The sequence below is a fragment of the Dipodomys merriami genome, unplaced genomic scaffold, assembly GCF_024711535.1.
Source record: "Dipodomys merriami isolate MVZ:Mamm:240054 unplaced genomic scaffold, mDipMer1.0.p SCAF_4, whole genome shotgun sequence".
Taxonomy (NCBI): domain Eukaryota; kingdom Metazoa; phylum Chordata; class Mammalia; order Rodentia; family Heteromyidae; genus Dipodomys; species Dipodomys merriami.
The window spans coordinates 80,652,617-80,679,853 of NW_027205603.1; the positions used below are offsets into that span (position 1 = coordinate 80,652,617).

The 27,237-nt window shown below is 44.4% G+C and overlaps 1 long non-coding RNA gene across 1 annotated transcript in view; it reads right to left on the reverse strand.

Annotated features, from left to right (window-relative positions):
• LOC138806329 (uncharacterized) overlaps window positions 1-25,429 on the reverse strand; it is a 54,927-nt gene extending 29,498 nt beyond the window's left edge. Inside the window, exon 1 of the long non-coding RNA XR_011365792.1 lies at window positions 25,373-25,429. This is a non-coding gene — a long non-coding RNA (uncharacterized lncRNA). The remainder of the gene's footprint in view (window positions 1-25,372) is intronic.
• Between the last annotated feature and the right edge of the window lie 1,808 nt (window positions 25,430-27,237).

A 27,237-nucleotide genomic window follows, 5' to 3' on the forward strand; every position in this document is an offset into this window, starting at 1 on the left:
AGCTTTTCTCAGTAACATCTGAAGATGTCCAGGCCTGCTCAGCCCTTTCTCATGCTCTTCCTTTCTGGTTCTCCACTAGCTCCATCCTTCCTGGCCACAACTCCACTTCCTTCATGCTGTTTCCCTTGGAGATCTTTCCCAGCCCCAATCCGCACCTCTTCTCCACCACACTCTCCCTTGTGCAATTCTGTCTTCCACATCCCTTCTCCTCCACTAAATGGCAAGCAAAAACCAAGTCATAGTTCCACCCAAAACATAATTATGATGATGATGATGCTATAGTATAGCCCCAATAATATTTTTTCTACTGTGATGATTGACACTTGAAAACATAAATCAACAAAGCTGAACTCCTAATGAGCTAACACATATGGTCTGTCTTTTCCATTTATTGAAGGACCCTAAAATTTCTTGCAAAATTCAATATGCCCTGGTATGCTAGGTCAAGTCCAAGTTTGCTTGAGCAATCAACCAGCAAGCAATGCTGGGGAATGTGGGTACAAAGAACACCGTTGCCTCATTAATTTAGCTTAATTCATTTCTGGCTGAGAAGTGATTTCATGAGTCACAGCCTTCTCTGCTACGGCCCCAGTAGCCACCTTGTACAATATACTGTCATTTGAAGCAGCAACAAAGGAAAGATTGAATTCTGACCCCTGCTGAGTTTTTGCAGCATTTAGTTCTTTCCACAAGTCAGGCTGACATTAGCAGAAATGTTTGTTCTGGCCCTGATCATCTAAGTCTTCGAGAAAGCTCACATTTTCTTTCCACCTTTCAATCAGTGTAATGGATTCACAGACATAACTGAAAACCCCAATTGGTATTTACTGAGCAGTAACTATATGCCCAGTGCAATCAATGCTGTTTGCCAGCTTCTTTTACAAAAAGGGCACTTCCAACAAAAATAGCCATACAAAGAGATACGCAAAGGACCCTGGTGGCAGAGACTGACTTGTCTGTAACATACGTATTTCCCTTCTTTGTTAGAAATAGTAATCCAATTTAATTAAGGGCAAAAATGCCCCCCAGCTGAAATTCAAAATTTCCTCATCTCTTTTTCAATGTGACCATGAGATTAATTTTAGCCAAAGATGGCTAATAGAGTGTGAACTTTCAGGAGAATTACTTAATAGGAAACTGATGCAACCAAGAAAGTCATTCTTTTTGCATTTCCTCCTATACTCTGTCCTGCTACCTGGGATACTTCTACAAAAACTGGAGCTCCAACAGCCATCTTGTGCTGGGAAGTAAGCTTGAGACTTAAGCCTTGGAAGAAAAAAAAGAGAAAGAGATGCTGACTTCTTAATGATTCCATGAATCCCAGACCATCCCTGACATGTCTACACTGGTCTTTTCTTTTCTTTTCTTTTCTTTTTTGTCAGTGTGGGGCTTGAACTCATGGCCTGGGTGCTGTCCCTGAGCTCTTTTTGCTCAAGACTAGTGTTCTACCACTTTGAGCCACAGCACTATTTCTGGTATTCTGATGGTTCATTGGAGATAAGAAGCTCACGAATTTTCCTGCCCTGGCTAGCTTTGAATCACAATCCTTAGATCTCAGCCTCCCAAGTAGCTAGGATTACAGGTGTGATGAGCCACTAGTGCCCAACTACACTGGTCTTTTAGTACATCAGAAAATAAGTCTTTAACGTAAGTCATTACTTGATGTTTGATGTTTTCTGTTATAAAGAGTTGGTCTTAGGCATTCACCATCATATCCACAAAGGAGTTTCGTCCTCATTAGAACAATATTAAGTGCTGGTGGGACCTTTAAAATCTCATCTAAAAAAGAAAAAAAATACTTTGACAGCAATATTGGATTAGCATTTAGCCAAACATGTAGGCTGCGTGGCCTATCCAAGGTAACACATAAAGCTAATCATTAGAACCTAGCTGAAGAAGCAACTACCATCGCAAATTTGAATGTTGTTGTTGCAGAAGGAAAGAAAATAGCAAATCATAATTGTTCTTTACATTTCCTAATGGTGATTGGGTCAAGAAAGTGCTCTCCTACCTCAGGCCCATAACAGCACAAAACACTTATGAAAACCTAGTGAGTACCACCACACTGTCATAATCTCACCTTGATTTTTAAGAAGAATGACACTACACTTGGTCCCTGCTTTTCTGACTGGACTGGCTGAAGCTTTCTGTTTTCAAACTATACAGAGCATCTTTGAAAGGAGATGGCCATTGACAGAATGTCTCTCAGACTCTGCATAACAGACCTTCTGACCTCAAAAACAAGCCAATCAGAGAGAGTCCGTAAGGTTCTGATTTGTCCATTGGGAAAAACCACCCACTCCTTACAGAGCTCATCCTGCTCATGTATTGCCCTGTGTGTTGGGGACATGTGAGGTGTGGTCCTATCTCTTGCAAACAGGGAGCAATCCTTTTGTACAACTCAGAATAGACATTTTTCCTATCTTCTGCTTCCAAAAAGTAGAGTGACAGATTTATTTTATCCTGCTGAGACAGCCAGACCTAACTAGTACTGTTGGCCCCAAGTAATCGAGGCTTCTCTTAACAAAAGAAAGACAATGCAGTTCTCCTCATCCATCAGAAAGGATGATATTGTACCATTTGTAAGGAAATGGAAAGACTTGGAAACATTATACTAAGTGAGATAGGCCACACCCAGACAAACACAAGTTACATGGTTTCTCTCATGTGGGAGCTAGCGTGTGCCTACAAATCCATAAGTAGACACACTGGATAGTAAGCAAGGGTTCCAAATGAACTAAGTGAAGTATAATGGATTCTATAGAGAGAACTAATGATGTAAGTCTTTAGAAAGACTAAGTCAAAGCCCAATAAAATAAGTACCAGGAAATGGGTACTTGCAAGGGGGGAGGGGTAGAAGAGTAAATGGGGGAAAGATGAGTAGAAGGCAGTCAATAATTTATTGTATATACCACAGAATTGAGGAAAATAAGAGAAGGGGTGAGTCAACGGGAGGTGAAGATATTGAAGGGAATGACACCGATCAAGATGCATCATGTACATAAATTGCTTTGTTAGATGGCAAAAAATTCAATTCATAACCTAAAAAATTAAGCACAGTGAGGGAAGGGGTGAGTTGGGAGGGGTGAGTGAAAATGTTAAAAGGGTGACATTGATCAAGACAGCACTGTATTCATCAAATACTTTCTTGAATGGCAACTACTTAAAGATAATTTTTTTTAAAAAAATTTAAAAAGGGACTCCAGACAAGCTACTTAACTTCTCTACACTTCTGTTTCCTCTTTTCAAAAATAGAATTAAGCATATGCAGACCATAGAAAAATGGTAAGAGGATAAAAAAATGAAAGTAAACAAAATACAATAAATAGCAGAACAACTGGTCAATGTTCAGGCTACTAGCTACAGTTAAGGGAATCAGGGCCCAAGCTATTTGATGGACTCTTTGCCCAGATTTTTCCAGAAAAAAAAATACTATCTTTTCAGGGGTCAGTAGTTTTTAAATTCCACCCAGAGTATCCCCAAAGAAGAAAGAGAAATATAAGACAGATAGGCCTTATCACTCCTGTACTTCATACCTGTCCCCCACCACCCCTCTGCAGCAAAGACCATTATATTACTGAAAAGGTGCTACTTTAGAGCAATATTTGCAAAATCTTCTCTGTGTCATTCCTCATTCTCACTTGGGAAAGATCATTCAAAACAAGATCACAGAAAGAACATGTGTTCAGGGTTCTTTCATTCACTCCTTCATTCATGTTTCCATTCATTCCTTGGTACATCTCTTTTACTTGGTTCAGTCCAGGTTACAATCCTGAGCAAACGCCATAAATCTTGGGTCTACCAATCACTTCCCCGTGGGCGAGGCAGCAGATAAGGAAACTGGCCAAAACACCCCAGTTTAGAAGCTAAAGTAAAGCACTTCAAAGTTTTGGGGGAACCAAGAGAGACAATAGGGATGGAGAAACAGAACATACAGACTAAACCCCGGGGAACTAGTATGGAGGGGTGAGAACCACAGGGACAATTTTTCTATATAGAGACCTAAAGTTAGCAGAAAACACAGCAGATATAGAAGCAAAAGCTGCCCAGCAAGTGAAAAGGCCAACAAATAGAACAGAAGAGAATCAAGTCCCCCAAACACAGGCACGCACAATGCAGCTAAAGCCCTTCCTACCCATAGAGATAATTTTAAAAACAAAAAATGTGCTCATACTGGGGCTTGAACTCTTGGCTCGTATGTTGTCCCTTAGATTTCTGCTCCAGGCTGGTGTTTTACCACTTGAGCCACAGCTCCACTTCTAACTTTCCACTCACTAATGAGAGATAAGAGTATTAAAGACTTTTCTGCCCAGGCTGGCTTTGAACCTCACCTCGATCCTCAGATCTCAGCCTCTTGAGTAGCTGAGATCACAGGAGTGAGCCACTAGCACCTGGTGGAATGGACACTATTTAGAGAAGATGACACTGAATTCCAGCCAAGGATCTGGCTTCCCAGTATACCTCCTCAAGGGAGCCATTTCCTGAATCATTCTTACTCTCCTTGGCAAAGAACGCTCCGTTGTTGCTTAGGCTTAAGGTGTGGGCTGGAGACAATCAAGGATGGGGTTCCAGGAGCACCCAGCCTCCTCCTGCCTTCCAGTAGAGCTTGTCCTGCTCATTCCTCTGACAAGCGGGCTCCTGAGCCTAGTCACTAAGCCTCTGCTGCAAGACTGTTGAAGTCTAGCCCGTTCCAGACCGGGGCTTCCCCAAGCAGGTGCATCCAGGGTAAATGTTCTTAGATTGCAAACAAGGCCCTGACCAATTCTCATTCCATATACCCCCACATCCAAGCCACAGGTCCAAAGGTTCACTTCCTGCATCCCAGGCACAATAGCCTGAGCATGATGTAACAAAGAGGAGTGCTCCAGACTGGCCAGCCAGAGGAGCACACACACTCAACACACAGCCCGGACAAGGCAGAGGCAGAGCCCTGAAGAGCCTGTCTTTTATTCCTGCTTCCCACCCTGTCTCTGCAGAGCTTTTTGTCTCTGGCATTAGGTAGTCTACCTGCATCTTCTAGAAAAGTCTTCTGGGTACTCAAGTGAGCCAGAGCCAAGCTCCCTGGATGATAAAGGGAGCATCAAATAAAGAGAAAGCGTGGCTGGATAAGACGTCTCATGCTTGTAGTCTTAGCTGCTCAGGGATCTGAGATCTAAGAATCATGGCCATTCTAGGCAATCAGATCTGAGACTTTTATCTCCAATCATCTAGCAAAAAGCCAGAAGTAGAAAATATGGCTCAAGTGATCGTCACAACCACAAGTGAAAAAAGGAGAGTAAGAGCACAAGGCCCTGAGTTCAAGCCCCAGTACCAAACACACACACACACACACACACACACACACACACACACACACACACACACAGATAGCATAGTACTTAGAGGTTGTAAAGATATATGCAAATAACAGGCACAGTTGTCTTGCACCTATAATCTTAGCTACTCAGGAGACTGAGCTCTACAGATCAAGCTTTGAAGCCAACTCAGGCAGAAAAGTCCATGAGACTCTTGTGTCCAATTAGCCACCAACAGTAAACCAGAAGTGGAGCTGTGGCTCAAGTGGTAGATTACCAGCCTTGAGTGAAAAAGCTGAAGGACAGTGCCCAGGCCTAGCACTCAAAAAGAAGAGTAAGGAGGAGGAGGAGAGGAGGGGAGGGAAAGAGGAGGAGAAAGAAGAAGAAGAAGAACTTTGTATCCGAGTCAAATTTTATTACAGCAAAATACATAACTGAGAAGTGTCCCAGATGCATAGAGTTGTCCAAAAAAAGAGAGAAAGGATGCACTGTACAGTGTAAAAGCACATTAATTAAATAAAACTGCCAAGATGCCAACATTGCACAAAACAGATTACTCTTGTCTTCAAGCCAAGTTTTCCTTACAGAACCAAATATTCAGTTCCACTGAAACCCTGACCAGCCTCCTGAGTTCGGGGAGGAGGGGAGAGCAGGAAAGGATAACGTTCCCTTCATTCACTTCATTTCATGGTTTCTGGGCTTCACATATGAAAACAGAGCCACCTCATCACCAGGTTGGCAGCCCTTCAAAATCCATCTTTTCTGTGCTTAAGACAAATCCAAATGTCAGCACCAGCAGAAGCAGCCGGGACCCCAAGAACGAAGCAGTCCTGGTCCCACAAGGGAAGAATCCACACTAAAAGCCCTGATTATAAAAGGTTGCATCCAGCAATGAGGAAGCAAAGTAAGAAAGGGGACTTGGGCCTCCATCTGAGTTTGGAGGATCCCGTGGCCTTCCAGGGACAGGAGAGGTGTTTTGTTTGCATTTGGGTCCCCCTAGTGGAGCAGCAAACGTCCGATGATGGAATAAAACCTCCCCCCAGAACGTTCAAACCAGCTGCCAAACAATGTGTGGCAACAACTGATTGCTGTCCAGCTAGCAATCAGCATATATTGCACACCTGCTGTTTACCCAGCTTTGGAGGACAGAGGCGGTGCAGGAAGAACCAGGCATCATCCGTCTGTCCAAGTGTTTTTAGTATGGTGAGAGGGGAGGGGACAAGAGGACCAATGTGCCATGCTTAGCAAATGACTCATTCGTGCCAAACCTAGACAAGAGCTTACATAATAATGCCATGCTCCAGAAGGAGAGTCTGGAAATCAGACTACCTGAGTCCTGCTGTGGGCTCCTCTGCTCTCTAGCTGAATGATCTTGGGTTCCATTCAGCCAAATATATACAGAGCATCTACCATACACCAAGCATTGATTGGTCTAGGTGATAGGGAAACAGCAAAATGGACAAATAGAAACAACTTCCCTGGTGAATCATGCATTCTTCTTTGAGGAAAAATAAACGTGTGATGTAAAGCAAAATAGCCTTAGCACTTAGGACCCACACGTAGCAAGAGTGCGGTGATGATGGATTTTGTTATCCTCCTAATGATAGATCCCAGATTCTTTATTTTGCTTCAGGAATTTTTTCAAAGTTGGATATCAAAGGGGCCACCATCTTGGACTGGAAGGTGGATCTATTTATGCTTTATTTCTTTTTTGAACACTTTTTTTGTCAGCCATGGGGGCTGAACTCTGGGCCTGGGCACTGTCCCTCAGCTCTTCAGCTCAAGGTGAGCACCCTACCACTTGAGCCACAACACCACTTCCGGCTTCTTTTTCTGATTATGGGGTGCTGAGGAATCGAACCCAGGGCCTCATGCATGCGAGGCAAGCACTCTACCACTGAGCCAACATCCCAGCCCCTTGAACATTTTTCTTATCAGTAAGTAATTGTCCAAAGAAGTTGCCATTCAACAAAGCAGTTGATGGACACAGTGCCTCTTGATCAATGTCACCCCTTTCAACATTCTCACCCACCCTCTTGCAAGTTCCCATTTCCTGCTACTTACTTTACTGGGCTTGACTATGTGGGCTCTCTGTGTAGTCTATATTCTAACTGGTCACAAAATCCAAACATCCACAGATTGCCATGTTCTTTGAAGTAAAAATTCAGATGATTGGAGAAGACATTCTCAGTTCTTCATGCAAACCAGGACCCCCAGAAGTACAGATCTGATGGGTCAAGTTTTCCCTTTCACTCGGCCATATTTCGTGGTAAGGAAGTTCCTTGTGTATCTCTTTCTGTACAGAGCACTTTATCCCAACATCCATTCTGTCTGTACCACCCAGTAGTCCTGGTCATATTGTTTTCCTCATCACATCAGAATCTGGGTTAGAGACCCTGTCCCTATAAGATTGGGCGTGCCCCTGGCTCACAACTATATTCTTAGCTACTCAGGAGGCTGAGATCTGAGGATCATGGTTCACAGCCAGCCCAGGCAGGAAAGCCCATGAGACTGTTATCTTCAATTAACTAGCAAAAAGCCAGAAGTACAACTGTGGTTTAAGTGGTAGAGCACTAGCTTTGAGTAGAAAAGCTAAGTACTACACCCTGGTCCTAAGTTCAAGCCCCAGTTCTGACACAAAAAAGGAGTGTACATGATGGAGGATAACCCCAAGATCTAGATTTGAACTTGTACAGAAGTGGAAAAAAAACCTGTGAAGTCTACATGGCGGGTGTATACCTTTTAACAGATCTGATTTTTGCTGGAAAGGACCCCTGGACAATAGGTGGCGCTGTTCCTGCTAATAACCAGACCACACCACTTGACTATTTCTTACTTTTGAAAATTCAAGATAAAGAGGAGTGTGATTGATTAGCTGAGCATTTGGGGAATCTTCTCTATGCAAATACAAATACACACACACACACACACACACACACACACACACACATTCTCTGTGTTTAAATATCACCTATCTTGTCTCCAAGGAGATACATCTCTCCTGTGGGATCTTGGGTCCCTTCAAGTCTTTAAATTCAAACAGTAGTTTGGCCTGTGGCAAGAGAAAACAGAATAAAAGGATAAAGAGTATGATTGTTTGCCAAGTCTAAACACGCAAGCAATAAGCCACCATGTCTTACATGATTGTTTAAACACTAGAAACCGGCATTAATGTGCCAGTTTTCTGAATGTGCTTGTAAAATATAATAATAAAATGAGGGGAAAAAAACCTAAAAAGTGTTTTCATTTGAAACCAGAGATTTAAGTTTCACAAGACCTCATTCTGCTTTTATGATAAATTGTTGAGCTACTGGGCGTTGGTCCTAAGCCCTGCAGGCGCAGAGGGAATGGCCCTTCCCATCTCCCTTGAAGTGAGGTGGTGTGGTTCTGTGTCTTCTTTAGCCAGAGTAATGTGAATAGAAAAAAAGCCATTTTCTACCTGTGGAAGCATTTACACACCAGGACTGGATTCTCCATTCTCTTCTGCAGCTATTATGAAAGCACTTCTTGATTAAACACACACACACACACACACACACACACACACACACACACACACACACACAAAACTTGGAAAAACCTAGAACTCTGGATTCTCTATTCTCTTCTAAAGCTATTATGAAAGCACTTCTTGATTTAAAAAAAACACACACACACACAACTTGGAAAACCCTAGAACTCTCCAGCACCATAGGAGGACTTCTACTTTCTTTTTTGGTTTTTTTTTTTTTTTTTTTTTTTTTTTGGCGGGGGGGGGGGGGCGGGGATAGGATGTAGAGTTTTGAACTCAGGTCTTGTACTTGCTAGGCAGTTGCTGAATCATCCCTCCAGGTCTGATTTGCACTGGTTATTTTTAGGTTAGAGTCTCCCTTCTGGGGTGGAGGTAAGGGCTCAGAGGAGGTAGCTACTATCCATTATCACAGGATTCATGGGTGGTCCTGTGGAGATGGAGTCTTACGGACTTTTCCACCGCTGCTAGTGGGGCACTGCAATCCACTAATCTCAGCATCCCATGTGGTCTGGGATGACAGATGCACAGCACTGCACCCAACTGTGGATTGAGAGAGTCTCACTTTTCTACCCAAACCAGCCTAGAATCAGCATCCTTCTATTCTCCAATAGCTAGATTAGAGGCATGAGCCATTGGCGCTTTATAATAAACTTCCGTGTTGTTAAGCCACTGAATTGTAAGTCTTGCTTGTTACTGAGCATAACCTAGCATTTTTTGATAAATATAGTTCCTCTCTAACTCTAGGATCACAAGGAAGTTTAGTTGCCTCATTTATAAATAACAGCTTCCAGCATTATTATGAGAACTCGATGCTACAATGTATCTTAGAGGGCTAATTAACTATAAAGCATTATGCAAATAAATAGTTCAATTCAGTGTATATTAACTAGGTGCCTCTAATCATCTCAGAACCATTGTAGATATTAGACAGACATAAATAAGCGAAATCTCTACAAATCGCTGTGCTTGTTCTTTAAGCATTACAGGTGAAAGCTAATCTGGAAAGCTCATTGTTGAAGAGGAAAAAAATAACAGATAAGAGAAGTCTCTCTCATTAAAGAATCAAAAGAGTAGAAGTGAACGAGATCACTCTGCAGTATTCAACCCTTCAAACGAAGGCACAAATGGTTTAACATCTGTCTACGAAACCTGAAGCAGGCCCACTTCAGCTCATCTCTGAGCTCCATTGTTTTCACCATCTCCTCTTTTCCTCAAGTCATATCTCCAGCCTGGTCCTCTCTGGCAAGCTTCTAACAGGCAATCCTCACTGCCAAGCAATTTGCCCAATACTTGTTTAAATTCGGGGCTTGGCACTTATTAGGCAGGTACTCTACCACTAAACCACACATCCAGCTTATTTTTGAGATTGAATCTCATTTCCAGTCCAAGCAAACTTAAACCATGGTCCTCCCATTTTTCACTTCCTGTGGTAGCTGGGATCACAGGTCCATACCACCACACCCAACTTCTTCCACTTAGATGGAATTTCTCAGACTTTTCTGCCTAGCCTGGGGTGAACCACCAGCCTCCCATTGACAGGTGCATTTCACTACATCCAGCTATTCCTGGAGAAGGATCTCATGAACTTTCCTGACCATCATCAGCCTCCGTATCTCAACCTAGGATTACAAGTTTGAGCCACTAGTGCCTGTCTCCACGGGCATGTTCTTTTGAGTACTTCCATCAACACAAATCTTACACGAAACTTAGCCCTTGATCCTAAAATGCCCACTCCTCATCTTCCTCTATCTAGATAGAGTCTCTGAGTTTGGAAACCTCATTCTTGTCTTTAACTCCTCACTTGCTCACCCAAGTCCAACGCCAAGTTCCAAATCCTAAGGATGCCACCTCCAAGATCTTGTTGCTGTCCATGCATCTTTCTTTGCCTATAAACAATCATATTCTTGTACTATTGGGAAATGAAAAGGTCCTGCTTGGGTCCATTCGACACTCTTTACATTCATCTCTGGCTCAGCAACTCTCCACTGGGCTGGCCAAATTCTCATACCTAGGCCTTCAGTGTTTCCCACCCAGTCTTTCCTCCTCTCTTGCTTCATGGGAGTCAAACTCACATGGCATCTAGAGCTCTCCTTTGCTCCTCTTCCCACTCCTCCTCTGTCCTTCACAGGCCTTCCCAAACATGTTCTCTTAATTTTATTTCAGGGTCTGCTTCTTGGTGACCCCAAACTGACCATGAAGAAAGCAGATTAATAATGGAATTTCAATACTGGATGGTGGGGTCTTCGAGACACAGGTGCATCCAGTGTTCTTTAGACCACAGGAGATGAGATGAGCAGTCAAGTACCATCAAATCCAGGAATCCAGAGAAGGGAGCATTGGGAATGCCATGATACCAGACCTGGCTGAGCTGTGATGGATATAAAAAATTGACTCCATTTGCTTCCACTTTCCTAATAGTGCTTTAATCTCAAACTTTGCATCTATATGCTGATCCAGAACTTACGTTCCATACCCTCAAAAGATTCCTTTACCAAAGGTGGAAATCTTCAAGGCAGACATTAATTCCACATTTGAAATCTAAGTTGGAAAAGCATGAGCTCCAGGCAGGCATCTGAAATAGGGAATATGGGATGAGGTTTCCTGTGACAGGACATGGTCATGACCATTAGCTGCTCTTGCTTTCACATCTCCCGAGACTCTCGGAGAATAATTTAGGTTTTGCTTCCAGAAGTCTCCAGCATGGTTTAGAACAAAACATAGATGCAATTAAATAGTACATGGTATTTCTGCTTACCCTTCTACCATTAAGGAGAATCATTTTATGAACTACTTCTTCACTGAACAGAACCATGAGCAACTAAAACCAGACTGCCTAGAACAAGGCCTGGTGTAGACCTGGCAGCAGGATATTTGGATTGGATTCTAATTTTATATTCTAATTAATTCTAATCTTATATTAAGTAAAAGCAATGACTGTAATTGAAACCGCCCAGCCATCTAGAAAGCCAAAGCTGCCTGCTTTTCCTTTCATGCAGCCCTTAGAGGATGAAATGATGTATCCTATTATAATCAAGAAAGGATAGGTTGGAAGGGATGGGTGAGAATGTTGAATGGAGTGATAGTGCTCAAGTGATAGTGCTCATAGACTGCTTTGTTAAATGACAACTCCTTTGGGCAACTACTTAAAGATAATCATAATTTTAAAAAAGAAAACACAGTGAGATGTCTTCGCATCCGCCTGGCCACTTCTTCAGACCTGCTGCTCCTGACTCTCCTGCCCACTGGGTAATTTGCTCCTCCCTGGCTTCCTCCTTCTGCCCTGGCACCTGTCAGAGGAAGAGCAGATGCTCATTTTGGCTAGCCTGCATAGCCACCTCAGGCATCTGCTCTCTTCTCCACCCCCTACATCCGGGGCATGCCCGAGTATGATGTCAGGGAACCCTTGGAGCCAAGGCAAGCTCTTCCCAAGTCGGTCAGGGACAGCCAGCTCGCCACAGAGTGAATCATCCCATTCTTCCACCTGCTGGTTTTCTCCACCCAGGAATCCCCACTCACAGTCCACACTGCCTCCTCTAGGGCCTTCAGATTCCTAACTTGTCCTTCCTCTTTGGTGTGAGTAAGTGCCCTCATTGCAATGCCCTCATTGCAATCCAGAGCCAAGGCATCTGTGTCCTGCCCTCACTGGCTGGACAGCTCTTTGAACAGGAGCATTAAAGGCAATGGCAAAAATGGCTGCAGCCTTTCCTGTCAGCAGGGATGCAGACCCCACTGTCCACACTCCCCCACACCTACCCAGTTACATCCTCCCTTTCCTTCTCTAGCAAGCTTTCTGCCATACCTTGCCCAATCTTCCCTTGGTGTGCGTGCGTGTGTGTGTGTGTGTGTGTGTGTGTGTGTGTGTGTGTGTGTGTCTTTCTCTCATTCTCTCTCTCTCCTCCACTCTCAAAACTGCCTCTGCTTCTCCAAATACCCAGCCATGGTTTGATAACTCCCTCCCTTGAATTCCCACGAGCTGTTGCATTTATGCTCTGATCAGGTTCCTCGATCATAGTTTGAGATAGACGCTCCCATGTGGGGTGCTGTCAGGACTGAGACCCAAAAGAGGAAACAGCATGAGGCAGACAGAAGCTGGACCGTGAGAGAGGCCCAGAAAAGCCTCCATCTGGTCATAGGAGGAGCTTCCTAGCGGAAACCGCCCTTTAGAATTGTGTCATGGGCCAGGCCCTGGTGGCTTACACCTGTCATCCTCACACCCCAAAAGGCTTGACAGATGAGGATCAAGGTTTGAAGCCTACCCAAGCAGGAAAGTCCATGAGACTCTCTTCTGCGGGGTAGAGTACCAGACTTGAGCAAGATAGCCAAGTCAGAGCATGAGGCCCTGAGTCAAGTCCTGGTCAAGAACTGGTATAAAAAAAAACTGTCTCATATGGAGAGCTGCAGCCAGGCTTTTATGTCTTGCATTGTCCAGTCATAGCACACCTGCCCTTCGGGAAGGGACATGAGCTACAATGAGGCTCTCTTTCACTAGTGGCAATTCCTGGTGACAGTCAGTACTCTCAGCTTCTAGAAGTCAGAGCACCAAGTCACCAAGGGCGGAAAATGATATACCTCGTCATCAAAAGAGATAGGATGATACACCTCAGATCCACCACACACTTGCCGGGTTTCCAGTCTTTCTTTCATTCAACTCATTTATCGAGAGTCCAAATACCTGGGCGTTCACCTGCAGACAATTCTCACATGTAAGCTCTTCCATGGCAGAAATGGTTCCCCCTTTCTCCCTGCATCTGATTCATCATCACACAATTAACACCTACTGAAGGAAAATTTGGGAACAAAGGTGAAATGGGTGAGATAATATTTCTCACCCTACCCAGGTTCAAAGTCACATGAGAGATAGACAAATGCATCCCTTTGTTACAAACAAAATACTCCTTTTATTACTAACAACAGGTGCTACTTGACAATATAGATTCTGACTGGGGAAAAGTACAGGAAATAAGTAATAAGGAACCCTAGACTTAGGTAGACATTTCTATCCAGTCTCAGATATCATTGGAAAACCATAGACCTGCTTTAAGCACATGAGAGAGAGAGAGAGAGAGAGAGAGAGAGAGAGAGAGAGAGAGAGAGAGAGAGAGAGAGAGAGAGAGAGAGAGAGAGAGAGAGGTCAGAAAAATGAAGAGAAACAAAAGGAAGAGAAGAAGCAGAAAGAGAAAGAGGAGGAGGAGGAGAAGGAGGAGAAGGAGGAGGAGGGGGAGGAAAAGGAGGAAGGGGAGGAGGAAGAAAAGACTAAGATGACCCAGCAGCTCAACAGAGCACTCTATCTTCCACAAATTATGCTCAGAAATAAGTAACCTTCCTCTATAGGAGAGGCAAAGTGAGACTATGAATAAGACGCACTGGGATAAGGAGAACTTTTACTTCCAACAACTATGTACAGACCAGACTAAACCCTGGAATTGTATAGTACTTGATTGTAGTTATCCTGAAGGACCTTGACATTTTCCTGAGGCGATAGATTTTCTCACATGTAAATAAGTACTAGCAGTATTCACATGCAACCTGGAATTTTTTCCTCTTGACTAATATAAAATCAAGATTTCAAAAAAAAATCAAATAGAAATTGTTGGTGTAAATGATTCAAGCTTCAGTCAACAGGTAGTAAATTGGGAGCCTGTGTGGTTTCTATGGAAATGACTCTCCCCTAAATTCCCAGTCTGGGTACAGAGAACAGTTTCCTTGGGACTCAAGTTAATCTTTGGCATGAGAGCAGTAGCCAAGTGCCAAGGAAAACTACCTCTCTCTGTATAATGACAATCTAATGCTCTTGACTGGATTACAAGATTGGGAATTGGCAGCACGCGGGTAAGAATTAAACAGAGTGAATTCAGTCAGTGTGTCAGTTTTAAAAGCAAAATCAGATTTCTCCCCAGGACTGTACTGATGACAAAAGATGCATAACTCAGTCCCAGAAGGATGACAAAATGAAGCCTGGGCAGAGAGGGAAAATGATATCATTTCTAATCAAGCTTCCCATCCTACCAAGAGTCCCAGTGTGTGCTCTCATGACAGTGACTTTTCTGCTTACAGTTAAGGCTGGCAAAGGCATTGCTTGCAGGCTTGGGGAGAAGAGGCAGATGCACAGATTGCTCACTTTAATGGCAAGCTAGTGATTTCCCTTCCTAGAGATTGGGGCACGTTGGCATTCCTGTACTTTGAATGACAGACAGAAGATGAACACCTAAGATCTAAATTGCTCCCTTGGCTCAAACTAAATCAAAGCCAAAATTAGGAGAACTTCTAGTTCAAAAGCTCCTGGTGGCACACAGGTTTCTAGAGAAAGAAAGACTATATGCCAGACCTCTGGGCTATGAGCAGGAAAAAAAATATGAGATTTGTACTATTACCTTTCCTGAATCCATTGTTTTGCGCTCTGGAATGTGGTTCTACCCTGACTCTTGTCTTAAATAAGTGCCATGACCTGAAAGTAAATTACTCATCCTGTCTGAATTTCTCAATTCCATCCTTTACAGAAGCATCTAACAAAAGACCATTCAAGTCAATTTCTATTCTAATATGTCATGCCTTGGATATGGGAAGGTCTACTGCTCAGCAAAACTTGTTAAATGAAGTAATGACTAGGTAAAACAAAATGATTGAAAGAACACACATAGATGAATAAATGGAATATCAGTTACTTGAGAGAAATATCTGTACCCATATGTCTATTCTCAGTCAGGATTGGGGGGGGGAGGGTATCTGTCTGTGGATGTTCTTGATTCTTCTATATATGGCACAGCTGGGCACCTGTGGCTTACACCTGTCATCCTAGCTACTCAAGGAAGCTAAGGTCTGAGGGTGGCAGTTTAAAACCAGTTTTGGCAGAAAAGTCAGTGAGACTCTTTATCTACAATTAATTGGCAAAAAGTAAGTCGGGGGAAGAGGTGTATGGATGGCCTGCAGGAATGAAATAGATTATGCCTTAAATCAATGCCTCCCAAAGTACCAGAAAAGGCATGGACCATACAAGTAAAGAAAATGGGATGGTCAGATAACCTTAGTCCGACTCTAAAACCGGGCATCCACCCTGGCACAATGAAAAGAAACACAGTGACCTTGGTAGCGGGGTCCCAACAATATTGGCCCATTGCCTGAGGCTAATCTAGCTACAACTACGGTAAAATAATTGACCTGACAGGAAAAGAGATGTGCTTCTTTTAAGCCTCCATCCTTCAAGGATCCTAACTCACTGCCTTTGACAAGAAGATTATATTGGATCCCTTCCACCGTGAAGAGGAAGTAATTGGCATGAATGAAACCATCACACCATTCCAGGTACATTATTAGTCAACACATCTGGAAGGGCCTCCGCCTTTGCCAATGCCACTATCCAAGAACATAAAGGTTAATGAGATCCTGCAGTACATTCCTCCAAAGGACACCACTTTATAGCAAAGGAAGAGCAGCAATAGGCTGGTGGGAGCCACTCGATTTAATTCATACCACAAAATTCAGAAATATCCAGTGTTACTAAAACGAGAAATGACCCTCCTATGACAAAGCATCATCTTCAGGATATGTTATGCTTCCAAAATTGATCATCATTTCATAGAGCTTGGGACCCAATAAGAAGAGCATTGGGACCCAGAGAACAGAGAGGAAAATAGGAGCTGGCCCTCTCTGCAGTCATTCTCAGTGAAACACTTGCAAGTGGATCTTAGCAGAGCAAGGAGTAATCGTCAGTGGTTGAATAAGTTAATATGTCCCTGTAGAATTCGTGTTCATTCCCCAGATTCTAGAGAAGCCAGCTGTTGGTGATTCATAGCTACATTCCTCTCTAGGATTTCCCTTCAGCCTATGGGAGTTTTCTCACCCACGGCCATACCCTGCGCAGAAGGGCAGCCTGCCCACAGTGTTAATACTTGAACTCCCTTATATCAAAGCCAGAGCTCCCAGTGAGGGCAGCTGAGGCCACCTGCATGATTCCATTAAAGTTAAATGCTTCCCTCTGCCTGTTCCTGCTTGTTTTCTTTTTGGTTTTGGTTTTGTTTAGTTTTTTTTTCTTGAACTCTTGGCTTGAGTGCTGACCCTGGGCTCCTTTTGCTCAAATCTACCCTCTACCACTTGAGCCACAGCTCTGTTTCTGGCTTTTTCTGTGATTACTTGCAGATAAGAGCCTCACAGACTTTCCTACCAGGACTGGCTTTGAACCACAATCCTGAGCTCTCAGGCTTCTGAGTAGCTAGGATTACAGGTGTGAGCCACTGATGCCTGGCTTCCTACTATTTTTATTTTGTCTTTCATTTCATCACTTTCTTACAGGTACTCCAGCATGTATTCTCCAACAAACTTCCTGCATGTGAATCTCCTCTTCATCTATTTCCATAAAATCCAAGCTAAGACACATGGTAAAGTGAAAAGAATCAGGAAAAGAAAGGATGCTAACAAAGGGTATGTTACTAAGTGGACAACTGGTCCCAGTCTTCTTGGGTGTTCCCTAACAGCCTTTATAAAATACACCACAGGCAGGTACAGGTGGTTCACACCTGTAATCCTAGTTACTCGGGAGCCTGAGATCTGAGAATAGCGGTTCAAAGCCAGTGCAGGCAGGAAAGTCTGTGAAACTTTTATCTCTGATAAACTACTTTAAAAAAAGCCAGAAGTAGAGCTGTGGCTCAAGAGATAGAGCACTTGCCTTGAGCAAGAAAAGCCCAAGGTCAATGTCCAGGCCTCAAGTTCAATCCCTAAGACCAACACACACACACACACACACACACACACACACACACACACACACACACCACCTCAGAAGAGTCCTCATCAGTGGTTACCCACAGGAGTATTTACTCCCTCCCCGTGCCCTCTAAGTTTGAAAGTTGCTTATGGGATTTGATTCTTGCTACTTCTTACCTATCTCCCCAGCCCTCATCACAGAGAAGGGTGCTGCCTGGCTAGAGACCACCCTCATACCGAGAGACCGAGGTTAGGATAGCCTTGCCGTGATGAGGAACTGTCCACACAAGCTTCTAGCAACATCCCAAGTGTCTGAGAGATGATGGACAACACAAGCTATCACCTGAAAAACTTGACTGCTCACGGGATGATGATGCAGACATTTCACAGGATCATTGTAAGAATTCAGTAAGATGCTGCACATCAGAATTCTGAGCAAAAAGCCTAAGGAAGAGGAGAGATTCATCAAAAATTCCTCTTACAGTTCTGGATCCAAATTTGGCTATTCTTCCCAGTGGATGCTAGATACAATTTTGAGATAATGCCTATGATAACTGAGAAAGAACAGTTCTTTTCAGAGCAATAGTTTGGTACTTGTATACAAATGATGGCATCTGAAATGAAAGACCTAGAATAGTGATTTTGATGTGACCTTGGACAAACCACTTAACCTCACTAAATCTCAGTTCCCTTGTCCATTTAAATAAAATAACAACAGTAACAAACAAAAAGGATCTAATTGACCTCATGCCATAGTTAATAGCACACATGGGACAAGGTCCATTTTCTGTTCCGCCCCTAATTTTCTTGCTGAAAAACAAAGAGAATTTCTGTCTTCTTGGTGATAATGGGTAGTGTCTACATTTTTATGTACCACATCAAGATGAAGTGGACTGATTGAGTAGAAAGGACTTATAAAGGAAATAGCATTACATTAGTAAGGCTATGGTTGGAGGCACAATCAATACAGAACATTTGTATAACATATATGTGGCCCCAGGTTTGATCTCCAGCACAGCAAAAGAGAGAGGGGGAGAAAGAGAGAAAGAGAGAGAGAGGAGAGAGAGAGAGACACAGAGACAGAGACAGAGAGACAGGCACAGACAGACACAGAGACCTAGAGATGGCAAAGTTATACTACAAAAACAATTAAAGTTCTAATTCCAAAGACAGCACAGCAAAGGCTTATTTCTTGCTCACAGTCATCTCCAACCTGTAGCTATGCCATGTAAATCACAGGGTCTCTGAGTTCATGTATTGTGAGGAGATAGCAGCCCATGAATCTCACATTTTTTAAGTGCCAAGGTTGGAAATTGCCCCATTACCCAGGTTCAGTGTCACAGTCACAGTCATGCTGAAGAGGAGACAGAGAAGTAAGAAATGACTCCTAAATATTTGGTGAGTGTGACCTTGTTCTGATTCAGGGACTCTGATTCAAGGCTCTTTTAGGAATCTTACACAGGGCCCTCTACATCTTCCATTGAGTAGACACAATGCTTTCTTTTCCTGCTCTATGTGACCAGTTTTCTTCACAGGATAGCAAGTCTCCAGTGACAAGCTGCAAGTCAGGTAACCAGAGTCTTGGATCCAACAGAGCTGATGATTTGGCTCCTATTTGACTCCTTTGTGTACTCTCACTGGAGTTCTGTTGGGAGGGGATGGGGAAAGGAGGTAGGAAGGCATCGGCTTACCACCTTAGACATCTCTATGGTACACAAGAGGATGCCTTGCTGAGAAGGGATGGCATGATGAAGGAATGCAGGCTTCAGAGTCAGATAATCAGGGCTGGAATCTTGTCCCACCATTGACTAGTGATAGAACTATAACCAAGTGAAAGCCACAGACTCGCATCTAATAAATTCTCACTGGACACCAGTGGCTCATGCTTGCAAGTCTAGCTACTTAGGAGGCTAAGATCTGAAGATCAAAGTTCAAAGCCAGCCCAGGCAGGAAAGTCCAATTAATCACAAAAATCTGGAAGTACAGTGTGGCTCAAGTAGTAGAGCACTAGCCTTGAGTAAATGAGATCAGATCAGATCATAGCACCCAGGCAGCAAGTTTAAGCCCAAGTATTAGAACAAAAAGGAAAACAAATAGGGCACATCACTTCCCACTTAGGAATTTTTATCAAGAACATTATCCTATAACTTATCTCTAAGGCTTTATTAACCCTACCATAATGCCCCAAACCAATGAATACTATGTAATTTTCATTACTAAACTATCAAGTGCTATACACAAATGCCAGCAATCTGACTAGTCAAGTTTTAGCAGTTAAGTGAACAAAGAACATCAGGGAACCCTGTGAAGCAAGGAGACAGAGAAGATTTGGACTTTTTGTTGGTTGTGGTGGTGGTGGTCATGGAGCTTGAACTCAGGGTCTGGGAGCTGTCCTTGAGCTCTTTTGCTCAAGGCTAGCACTCTTCCACTTTGGCCATAGCTCCACTTCCTGTTTTCTGGTGGCTAATTGAAGATAAGAGTCTCACAAACTTTCCTGCCCAGGTTGGTTTTGAACTGTGATCCCCAGATCTCAGCCTCCTGAGTAGCTAAGATTACAGGCATGAGCTACTAGCACCCAGCAGTATTCTTGTGATAGTTTCTCCCTTCAACAGAAAAGTAAGTACATCTACTTGTTTTCATCCTCATTTCAGAAGGAATGGCAAAAGAGTGGATCACTGATGAAATAGGTCAGGTCACATTATCAGAAAAAGCCCAAAGCTAACTAGACCCTAGTGGCTCACACTTTGAATCCTAGCTACTCAGGAGGCTGAGATCTAAGGAATGCAGAGCAAAGCCAGCCCAGGCAGGAAAGTATTGTGAGATTCTTATCTCTAATTAATCACACACAATAATTAAAAAGCCTAAAGTAGAGCTGTGGCTCAAATGGTAGAGCACTAGCTGGTATAGTACTAGCTGTGAACAAAAAAAAAAATGCTCAGAGTCAAAGCCCAGGCCCTTAGTTCAAGCCCTAAGACTGGCATACACACACAAAAATAATAATAATAGTAATTATAATAAACAAAGTACAACTGTTCCCCAATAGCTTAAAAAGAAACTCCTTCTTGTTTTACTAATTTGAGTTAGTAGCTCTTAAAAAGGGAAGTGGAACAAGGCCAAATGGAAGCTTAGAGTTACTTTGCTGGAGATGATTCCCAAACCAAGGTTTCAAGAGGAAGAGTTAAAGGCATGGCTCCTAGAACTTTCCCAGACTTCCTGGATGTGTTAATCCCAATAAAGTACATAAGAATAGATCATCATGCATAACAAGGCAATAAAATGTATTTAATCACCCTGCCATTTCAAAATATTTAAATGTCTACTATGTGTTAAGCTTTATACTGGGCTCCCCTGGGACCATTTTCCTTGTTATGTTTCTTTATGTAATATTATGCCAATTTCTTTGTACAGCTTTATGAATACAACTGAGACAACGTGCTTTATCCATGCTGGGCTTATGCAACTCTCTCTGCCTAACTTCAGAAGTTTAAACTTTCATTGTGTACCATATAAACCCAAATATATACATATAGATATAGATATATAGATATAATCTATAGATATATAGATAACTAGCTCACAAAGATAAGCACCAAAGCCAGGCACTGGTGGTTCACACCTATAATCATAGCTACTTCAGAAGCAGAATTCTGAGAACAAAGGTTCAAAGCCAGCCTGGGTAATCAAATCCAAGAGATTTCCAACTAACCAACAAAAAGCCAGAAAGGGTATGTGGCTCAAGTGGTAGAGTGCCAGCCTTGAGCAAAAAAAAAAAAAAACTTGAGCAAGAACGTGAAGCCCTGAGTTCAAGCCCTAGTTCCAGCACCAAAAGAGAGAGAAAGAGGAAGAGAGCAGCTCCAGTCCCCACAGACTATTGTTCAGTTTCGTGAACAATTTCCTTTTAAATCAACACTGCAAATAAGTGGGGAAAAGCAAATTCTAAATTAGCAAAAAAAATCATCAGAGGTACAAACCTCAGAGTAAGCGTTTGAAAGCAGGAGTCCCAGTCTTGCTTCTGAACCACTGTAAGCATTTCATGTAAGCTAAAGAGATATTCATAAAATTTCCCCACGTTTCTAAGCCAATTTGAATAGATTTGGGATAAATCCATAGAGATGGAGATAACTAAGTAACTAGGTAGATGGATGAATGCATAGATGGACAATGCATGATAGACAGAAACCGAGTAAGAGAGGGAGGAAGGAAGGAAGGAAGGAAGGAAGGAAGGAAGGAAGGAAGGAAGGGAGGGAGGGAGGAAGGAAGGAAGGGAGGGAGGGAGGGAGGGAGGGAGGGAGGGAGGGAAGGAGAGAGGGAAGGAGGGGGGAGGGAGGGAGGGAGGGAGGGAGGGAGGGAGGGAGGGAGGGAGGGAGGGAGGGAGGGAGGGAGGGAGGGGGAGGAAGGAAGGAAGGAAGGTAGGTGATAAACATTCTTCTGTTTTTTTCCCTTTATCTATATATATATGAAAAGAGTGAAAGATTTTTAAATCAAATAGCAATAGGATATTACAGTCACTACTACATAATACTTCCCTGGCATATATACAAAATGCTGTCAAACCCACCTGCTCACAAATACTCAAGAGGCGACTAACCCAGGCTAGCGACTGGGCAGAATTCCTTCCTTTCCTCACTTACACAGCCCTTGCCCATGCTCTGACCAGCCAGCTCTTTGCAAGTCTGTATCATAGCAACATGCAGCCCCAGACCTTCATGGAGACCTGAAGCCTCCTTTTGGGGTGGCTTCCATTGTCCTAGCTGCAAGATGAAGCAGAATGGAAACACCCAACTGCAAGGGTTACAGAGGAGATCTTAAAGACCTGAATCTGTTGCAAACCAACTATGGCTTGGATTGTGTTCATTCATTCATTCATTCACTTAATGAGTACTTGCTGAGCATCTGCTCAGTGCCAAGATCAGAGCCAGTTTCCCCAGTTGAACTGGAGACACCTGGAATGGCACATCTGTAGAGAGGTGGAATTATGTAGCAAAATTAGCATCTCCCAGCAAAGATAAGCCCCTGATCATCTTGTTCAGAGTCCTAAACACATCATCTTGAGAGGGAGGGCGGGGGCAGTGTTCTGGTCTTTCCCTTGCTCACTGAGAAAAGGTCAGGGTGGAAATGAGCAAAGAGGGAAGTGCATTTGTCCGGGATCACTGAGGCAGCCATCCAGGGCCTTCCTGACTCCCTGTGCTGGAGGCCCCCTCTCCCCACCCTTCTCCAAAGAGGCACGCTCTGCTCCTTCAGACACTGGGGAAGTCCATCCGCATTTTGCACACTCCGCAAACAAAGCCGAGGGAAGCTCCTCTGTCCCCTCTGCAAAATATCAGGCGTACAGTGGAGCAGATTTGAATGCAAAGGACAATTGCATAATTTGCCTAAGCTCCAGGACATAAAACCCACCTGATGCTAGCTCCTGTCTGTCTTCCAGCTTATCCTTTTCCTAGGCATGATTGCAATTCTACAGTCTATGGATCCCACGGGAGCCCTTGGTGACTGAGGGTGCTGTCTGCGCATGCTGGGGCCCTGCAAGGTTAATTCCAAAATACAATTCCTTTTACTTCTCATTGCCATGTGAAGGGGGAGTTCAGATCGTAAAGCAGGATTGCCCTTAAGCTGGGCAAACAACAATAATAAAAAGAGCATTCTGGTATTTCTCTACCTCTGCCCTAAACTTGTCTTCCATTTCCATCCCACAGGGAGCAGACACAGCTTGAACTCACCATCTGACTGTCTCTCAAGCTCTTCCAGTGTCACACAGCAGCCCCCACCACCACCCTCTCCTTTTTTGTGCTGATATTGGGGCTTGAACTCAGGGCCTAGGTGCTGTCCCCTAGCTTTCACACTCAAGGCTGGCACCCTACCACTAGAGCCACAGCTCCACCTCTGGCTTTTTGGTGATTAATCAGAGATAAGATCCTCATGGAGTCTCTTGCCTAAATCTGTTTGAAACCTCAACCCTCAGATCTCAGCCTCTTGAGTAGGCAGGGTTAACCACACAAGCCACCAGCCCCCTGCAATACAGTATCTCTTAAACTGAGTTGCTGGCAATTAATTGTACTCTTCAATGTTTTCTCCAGGCTTGGTGGCAAAAGACAACTTATACTTCCTGGTGACTGGCAACAGGACCTCCTCGGGGGCCTCAAATATCAGACCTCCTCTGGGGCCTCTACAAGGTCTTGGGAGATGGCCAAGTCTATGGGTAGATCTGGAGACTAGGCACAGGTCAAACAGTTGAGAAGTCTCCACCTAACCCAGCCCAACCCAGGCCTCTGCTAACCCAGTGCTTAGTGCAGCCTTCAGCTCTTCACTGCAGGAAGTTACTCTGGTTGTCCTACCAAAGTACTCAACACTGAATGGCTGAAACCAACAGAACCATATTCCCTCCCTGTTCTGTGAGCCGGACATCCAAAACCAGTATATCCACAGAGCATCCTTGCTACGGGAGCATCCTTTCTCTCTTTGTCTACCTTGGCAGAGCTCTTGGCCTTCCCAGCTTGTACAGCAGCATTCCGAAGCCCGCCGCCACCTTCACGTGGCCATGTTCCTTGTAGTCCTGTGCCTCCCTGCTCCTGCTCCTGTGCTTGGAAGGACTCCACTCATTGGGTATAGGGTCAGGGTGATTTGTTTAGAGATCTTTAATTACAACATCTGTAAGGAGTCTATTTCTACATCAGGTCACATTCTCATACGTGTGTGTGTGTGTGTGTGTGTGTGTGTGTGTGTGTGTGTGTGTGTGTGTGTGTGTGTGTGTGTGTCCTAATACATCTGTGGGGGCCCCTCCCTCCACAGGATCTCCCCACCCCTCCACTGCTGAGAAGCAGAAACAAGGCTGGACTTACCTGCACATCTGGGGAGCCTGGACCACAGTGGCTTCTGGTTTAAAAAAAAAATGCCCCAAAACTCCTTTTGTAGTTTTCTAATAAGCTCATCAATTCCTCCTTTAATCCTTCTTCAGCCACCTTTCCCCCTGCAGACCCCTCCTGCCTCCCAAAACTGGAGTGGAATAAAAGTGAGATGCACTCACTCAGGAAACCAGAGTTGGAAGTCCAGGGCTGACATACATGCTATTTTGTTATAGAGCTGGGGATGGAGCCCTAGATCTCCCACGTGTTAGACAAACACTCTGCCACTTCAGACATACCCTCAGTCTTTTTTGTATGGTGTTGGTCTTCTTCTTCCTCCTCCTCCTCCTCCTCCTCCTCCTCCTCCTCCTCCTCCTCCTCCTCCTCCTCCTCCTCCTCCTCCTCCTCCTCTTCCTCCTTCTACTTCTTCTTCTTCTTTGATACTGGAGCTGAACTCAGGCCTCCAGCACTCCAAGCACTCACTTGGCTTTTTTTTCCTCAAGGTTGGCATTCTACCACTTCAGCCACACCTCCACTTACAGATTTTTCATGATTAATTGGAGATGAGCACCTCAGGTGTTTCTTTCCTGGCCTGGCTTAACACCACAATCCTCAACTCTTAGCTTCCTGAGTGGCTAGGATTACAGGTCTGAGTCACCAGCACCCAAATCTCACCAACTTTAACACCAAATCTCACTAACTTTGCCCATGCTGGGCCCAAATTTCCAATCCTCCTGCCTCTGTCTCCTGAGTAGCTATGATTACAGGCATATGCCACCAAGCCCAGCTCTCTATTCTGAACTCATCAATGCCACACCCCAACCATGAGAGAGATGTCCAGACCTTCAGTCCCTTCAGTCAGGGGCTAGAACCTTCTCACCAGGGAGAAACCAGTTACCACGCAATCCTCCCCTAGTCATAGGTCCCTGTAGTATCTCCCTCCCCACCAACTTCCCATCCCGACTCTGTGAGCCACAGGCCTGAGTAGCTTGCTGTGACCTGAGCTAAACAAACACTGGGCTGTCTCTTACCTGAACTCTGGGCTGCATCTCAGATGATGACTCTCATCATCCATAAGCTACCCAAGGTTCACTCCATCACACCTCACATCCTGACTCATCCTGGCTGTATCAAGAGTCCTGTCACCATGGAGACAGTGGTTTTCACTCTGCCTCTATGGAAACCACGCCCACTCTCGCCCACCTGCCCCTGTCTTCCCTGGAGCCTTTGCACAGAGCCCTCCCCACAAAGCCCTCCTCTCCTCTCCTCTTCTCTAACATCCACCCCTTCTTTCGCCATCTACAGTGTGCTCAGTCTCTGTTCCACAGCCTCTCAAGCACAAATGCTGCCCTTTCTACTCACACTGGCCAAACAATTTCTTCTTCTTGCTCCATTAAAAAACAAACTCTCAGACAGGTGTCTATAATCCTAGCTCTGCTCGGGCAGCTGAGATAAACAGGTGTCCACCAAGGCACGCCATGCCACAGAAAGCTCACAAAAGCCACACGTGTGTTCTGTTGGTCAACCAACTGCCATCTGAATTTTTTTTACTTGCCATACGTGAATACTATAACAACTCCGTGTGGGTCTTCCTGAGTCTGGAAGAAGCAGCACAGACAAATTAAACAACATGGACAGAGGACGTCTTTGCTCAAATGACAGTCAGCCTACAGTAGGACTACAAGAGTGAGGCTGGGCTGGGTGATCAGTGGAGGCAACCAGGGAAGGTTCTAGAAGGAACCCAGAGAGCTCTGAAGTACAAGCGGCAGGTAGGGAGTGATAGGTGAGGAAGAGCATTGATTTAAAGAGAGTTGCAGGTCCCAAGGCTGTGGTGCCCTACCCTGAGGTTTATTTGACTAGAGAGAGGCTGTGATAAATGAGGAAGGAAGGAAGGAGGCTCTGAGAAATGAGGCTAGAAGGATAGGCAGAGGTCATATCCCCAAAGGCCTTAAATGCCATGCCGAGGAGTTTCGGATGCTGGAAAATGGTGGGAGCCGGTGAAGCAAGGAAGCACTGTATCGGATCCTTTCACGGAACTCACTGAGGTCGATAACCACACATCTGTCCACACAGCTCATGTCCATCTTACTGAGATGGGGATCTCTTTCCCTTCCTTGCCATTCGTCCCTGGCCTTGTTCTCTGGGATGTGACTGACGTGACATTGTACTAAATGTCACGGGTTACACAGAAGGAGACCAGCTCTGAGAAGGCAGCCACCATACTGTACAGAATGGGATTGGTGGACGATTCCTGAGTGATGATTCCTGACTGGAAGGCAGTGATGGCAGACACAGGTGTGAGACCTCCCTGGACCCCCTTAACCAGGCCCCCGCTGCCAGGTGAACACTGCTGAGTAAGTCTCTGATGGCACCGAAGAATGGCATAGAGGACCCGGACTGGGCTCCTGACCAACCTACAGGTTACGACGTAGCTGCTTTAAGTCACCACGTTTTTGAATGGCTTGTTGCACAGCAGTAGACAACTGAAGCACATCCGTCTCTCCATGTAGACACAAGGAAACCAAGGCTCCAGGAGAGCTTTAGCTCGTTTAAAGACACAGAATACTAAGAGATTCCAGGAGACCTCTAAGATGGCGCTCAGTCCTCCATGACTAAAGGTCTCTTCACTGGACCATGCAAAGCAGCATTGTCTGCAGCTAAGATGCCGGGAACAGGCAGCCTCTGCTCTGATTGGCATGGGGCTCACACCAATGACCCAGAGCTTTTCCTTTACTGGCCATTAAATATTCAAAATACTGCCTGTGCCTGGGAGTACAGGACTAGAAAAGGCAAATATTATCTTCTCCTTTGGGGGAAAATATTGGATGTCTTTCAACATTATCAAAAATACTCCCCAACTTTGCTTTCCTGGCCTCCCCAACTGTCTCTCTGGATA